Source organism: Ptychodera flava, chromosome 10 (genome assembly GCF_041260155.1).
Source record: "Ptychodera flava strain L36383 chromosome 10, AS_Pfla_20210202, whole genome shotgun sequence".
NCBI classification, from domain to species: Eukaryota; Metazoa; Hemichordata; class Enteropneusta; family Ptychoderidae; genus Ptychodera; species Ptychodera flava.
The window spans coordinates 36425985-36431763 of record NC_091937.1 but is presented as its reverse complement, the minus strand read 5'-3'; positions in this window follow the sequence as shown (position 1 = coordinate 36431763).

Here is a 5779-nt window from a genome sequence, read left to right as displayed (position 1 = left end):
CACAAGTGGTAGATCAGAAAAAAAATTGAAAAAGTTTGGGAATCTGAATATGTGTCCCTTTGGCGCATTCCACCCTAAGTTTACCTCGTGGCTGACTAAAAATAGTCGTAATGCAAACAGGTGTAGATTTTTTCGTACCAGCAGATATTAACCGTAAGAATAGCTTGAGTTGTGCCTATAAAGACAAAATTTGCTAAAAAGTATGTGTAACCAGACCTGTGAGGATACGCAATACGTTTTTGCTAGTATTTGACCTTGTTGCTATATAAGGATCCAATATAGATATCATCGTAGAATTGATAAGTGCACTTTGAAGCTAATGTGTGTATTTCAGATATTTTGCGTTCTTTTAATACGCAAGCTGAAGTAGATTTGACTACGTCCGCTTTCCTTATGCTTTTAAGTTTTTTACATTAAAGTTGATATTAAGGTTAAATTTTCACGTTTATGTTTCTTCCACGTTTCATTTCCTTACGATGGTTTTACATGATGCTTTATTACAAAAAGTGGAGCGCAACACCGTTGATCGATAATCGACCAGGTAACAATATCTTGTATTACATGACGGTTTTTACTGGCTTTACGAGGCAATCAGGAACTAGATCCAACATCTATTTTAAACTTGTGGGTGACACCGAACATACCAATATCAGGCAACTCAAAGGTGAATTCGGAAAGGTAAGTGACCATTGCTCAAAGGACACACTCTGCATGCCGCATTGCATGGTAATGGTACGCAAAGAACAACAGTTGTTACACGCGGCCAAAGTCGAGTCGCCTTCCTGCCATGCTACGAATAAACGAGATAAGTTGCCAATGTAGGTGATGCCAATTTGCTAAAACGATAAGACAAGATTTCAGGCGATGGAAATCCGACCATTTTTTAAAATTAATTGTTTACGACTTTTTTCATAACTCGTCAATATAAGCATTTTGACTCGATTCGATTTCATCTTTTATTAAAATATGTTTATGATGGCAAGTGTAGCAAATTCGATATATAAGATTGTGTATTGGTACCTTTACCGGACATCTCTAAAGAGAACTCGGCTAAATACTCTGGCCCGGGGCGAAGTATTCTCGAAAAGAGGTATTTCACGTGAAATATGTTTAGACAGAAATATTGCCCTGTGATAAAGCTAATTTTAAAATAATCATGTCCCGGTTATTTATCACTACACGTTTCATTTTGAGCAATGTCCGTAAATACCATAATTCTTGTTTTTTTCCATTGACCTCGGTAATTGCGAATTATCGAGTAAAAACTCTAACATCCAGGTAAAGTTTTACTCAAATTCTTCAAATGCTTTAGTCTGAAGCTCTGAATAGCATGATGTTGATGACTTTCAGGTTTTTGCCAGAGGAAGTGTCAATAACTTTCTCTTAACTGTTCCTGTAAGTCTTGGCAATTTAGTAGGCCTATACATTTGGCATGATTCATCGGGCCTAGGCGACGATGCCTCATGGTTACTCAACCGTATTATCATCACAGACGTACAAACAGGACAAGTGTAAGTTGAGACTTTTATTTTTGGAAACGATAACTCTCCCCTCTCCCTCAGCTCCCTCTCTCTCTCTCTCTCTCTCTCTCTCTCTCTCTCTCTCTCTCTCTCTCTCTCTCTCTCTCTCTCTCTCTCTCTCTCTCTCTCTCTCTCTCTCTCTCTCTCTCTCCGTTTTAAACTCATATGCTCACCTTCACAATCCCTGTTGATTTCCTCAATGCCATTGTTGTAAATTTTACGTAAAATGCCATCCAACTGTCACATGTTTCTTTTTCAGTTGCTTCGCGTTTACGTAACACTGGTCATGTGATGTTCAAGTGCAACCAGCATGTTCACTTCAATAACATCATTAATTTACTGTAATTTACATAAATTCACTTCCTGTATAGGTCTACCTTTCTCTGTAACCGTTGGCTAGCTGTTGATAAGGATGATGGCAAAGTGGACCGTTTTTTATCTGCGGCGAGTGAGGACAGTCTACTGGATTTCACAAATATGTTTGGGTACAGGCGCCAGAAAGGCTTGACAGATGACCATGTTTGGTTCTCGCTGATTTTGAGACCAACGCGAAGTACATTTACACGTGTGCAACGACTTTCCTGCTGCCTAGCTTTGCTATTTGCCTACTTGATTGCAAATGCCATGTTTTATAAAACTGACTCAGAGGCAGAGAAAGCCATGTACACCATGATCAATTTTGGTCCAATAAACTTTTCACTCCAACAAATTTACATCGGGACAGTCGGTGTTTTGGTTTCTCTGCCTATCAACCTCATCCTCATAAATATATTTCGAAAAAGTCGGCGAACCACAGATGATGGGTGCTTATCGCGACGCTACAGGGAGGCCTTCGACAAGTTCTGTATAGGGCAGGGAGCCGGGCGGTACAATACAGATGAACTTTGTAAGAAGAAAAGAGAAATACTAACGATGGTCGATAGTAATGGCTCCGGCTTGTTACCCTGGTGGTGTATCTATATTGCCTGGGTAGGAGTGTTTCTGGTGACTGTCACTTCTGCAGTATTTGTAATCTTATACAGCATGGAATGGGGTAAAGAGAAATCCAGAGATTGGCTTACTTCATGTCTGACGTCACTCTTAGAATCTGTCATTTTCATAGAGCCACTTAAGGTCAGCGATTATTAGAAAACATCATTTTTCTTTTTTTTTATCCTTGAACCTAATATTCGTTGTTTTGTGACTCTTATTTGTGATACTTAACATCAAAGACCATGCAAAAGTGGGTTGCATGTCATCGGCAGATTGACCGTCCAGTGCCATTTTGACTGTCTGATTGGCCACATGCACTACGCTAACTCCATTTTTACTGTTTTCAAGCGGTTGACAGAATTGTAAATTTGTTCGAAAGATCACAAGCCAAAGACATATAGAGACATAATTTGTATAGAAATCAATGTAATTTTGATTCTCTTACTTCATCAAAACCCGGAAATTCATTTAAGGTAGTATGCGCCTTGAAAGTGATAGACTTAAACTTTTACTCTAACTTTCCTGAATGAAACTTTCAACCATTCTCTCACAAAATCGGCAACAAATATCAGGGGTTACCGTTTGGAACAAGTGAAACAAATTGCCCAACATTTTGCGATATTTGAAAGTCAAAATGGCTGCCATTCCTGTGTTAAGGTGGTTGGAAAGGCTAGAGCGTCAGTTATAAATTTCAACAAAACTATTAAAATATAAAAGTAGTCAACTTTCTCTGAGGAATAAAAAAAAACTAGACATTTGGGCACAAAGGCATTGCAGAGTTATAGCCTGTTGAAACTTCTGAAAAACTGACCAAATAAGAAGAAGTTGGGGAGTCGTTAGTGTATTAACTATGGTAGAGGTCCCCTAGCTTTTAATAAAATGTTTGAAAAGGGAAAGTCATTATTTTCTGTTTTCAGGAAAGTTTGACAAGGCGGTGCTGGCATTCAGAGTGAGTGACTGCTATTGTAAATGCATTTTTAGATTCTTTGAGTGTCAAAGAGGTGTCGAAAGTGAGATTAACCAAAAAAACTGCTCCGTGACTTCAAAAGAGGGGTGCAAATATGGCTTGTTTTCAACATTTTTGACAGAATAACAGTTTTCCTACATAATTATGTACCAATTTAATCCAACTTTGAAATGAGATATGGACATGGAATTTTTACAGCCTATTAACAAGGTTACAGATAAGATTTGTATGGCACAATTTTCCTGTATTTGAAGTACTTTTTGAAAATCTTATTTTGAAATTTGAAAGAGTTTTTAATAATTTTTGATATATAAAACCCATGTAAAATCATAAAAACAAATTTTATTTACAAATCCTGCCGTACAAATCTTACAATAAATAGTGTCAACATATTTATAACTAATTTGGTAATATTAATACTGGCCAATTATTATTAAATTCACATATGTAAAAAAAATATGAAAAATTAAATTTTAATATTTACTGGTGTCATATTTCAAAATGATGGCTGCAAATATACAATTTTTATATTCTTTGGAGAAAATATTAACTAAGGGAGTTATCCTGAAAATTGAACTAAATATCTTGATTCTAACACTTGAAACTTGACATTAACTCTGAGAAAAGAATTGGTGCAAAAATAGCCTTTCCAGCCACTCTCTGAAGAAAAAATAATTTTTGGATTATCGAAAAACTGAGACGGTGAAAGTTTTTCTTTCTCCAAGAGCTTTAAAATGAGGAGTCAAAAGTTGTAGATCAGAAAAGAATTGTAGAAATTTGAGAGTCCGACTCTCTGTCCCCGAGTCGCGTTCTGACTTAACCATTTAACTCCTGTCTCCTCATTCTAACAACAGAAAACTGAAATTTTATTTAAACTTTATTGATGAAGTGGCATTTTTATTTTAGGCACTGGTAATTGCATTCGTCCTGTCCCTTGTTCTCAGAAAAAGTGACATCGACGAGTTTTCACAGACCAATAAAGAAAGACAAAACAAGAACGCTGAAACTGAGAAGCTCAAAGAGGAATCGCACGGAAAATATGGTTCGTTTTCATTACGTATTTATTAATGCCTTTTATTCATAGTTACCTTCAAGTTTTAACATTTCATTTCCACTCTGTCTTTGGAGACAAGTATTAGAACGTGTCTGCTAGGGGTTTTTTGGAAAGCCATCCTATCTTAATATGATAAAAACGGTGCAAATAATGTTGATCATCGGATATATGGACTTCAAAGATCGTTTATTATTAGCATAGCTTCCACATTTTATAGTCGGGTATTTGAGGGCTTTGACAAATAATTTTCTTGCAGTAAAAGATAGTATCGTTATTGAGGCAGTCCATGTTTTGTGTACTTTTTAGAATTAGCTTTCTTTACACATTCTCCCAAATAATCAGTACCCTATATGAAATCGGGAATAGAAGTGTCCATGCTTCATTAGGCAAGTAAAAATACAAAATTACGTAATCACCTTTACATCAGTACGGGGAAAACATCGGTAACTCACCGAAACAGGTCCATTCTTGGTTCAATTCACTGTCTACTTTCGTCTTTCACAGTCCATTACATTGGCATTGACCAAATCTGATCTTATTTATTGCAGACCTAAACAATGACAGCGATGGCCAGTTCGCTCCTCTAGGATACGAGGACCTGAAAAAAGTGCGGGAAAGAAGACGTCGAGAGAAGAAAATGATGGCGATATTTTATGGCATTGTTATTTACTCTTTGTTTGTTGCAGTATCCATGGTTCTCTGCGTTTACGTCAAACATCCTTTGACGTTTCACTTGCATCAACATCTGAGAAATACTTATGCAAATGGCGATCCGAAATTCTTGAAGGTAATTTGTATTGCAAGCTGCCGAAAGCGTTTGAGCAACCCCGTGCTGTACGTAGATGCCGTTATTCTTCCGTGGGCATATATGGCTACGGTTGAATTGATAATTTCATTGCATTGCACTACCATCTGAATGACCAGCAAGTCCAGAGTAGTCGAGGACATGACCAAACTTTCCATTATGATTCTTGGCTTTGAGATTAGTGTTTCAAAAGGATAGGTATAGAGCTATTAATTATAACATAGGGCTGGCAGGCATTAATACCATGGTGCCACATGATACTACACAATGGCGAGAAATAGTTCGGTGTCCTAACATTAAGGCTGACAGTATCCCGAACCAGAAATGCTAAGAAACATTACAAAAATTCCATCGTGGAAAATGGTAGTAGAGGGAGTGTAATATCAAATTAGATCTATTTCATATTCGTCACCATCGATACATTGAAGTCGAGTTTGTATTCATTTCCTGCGAAGGAAGCC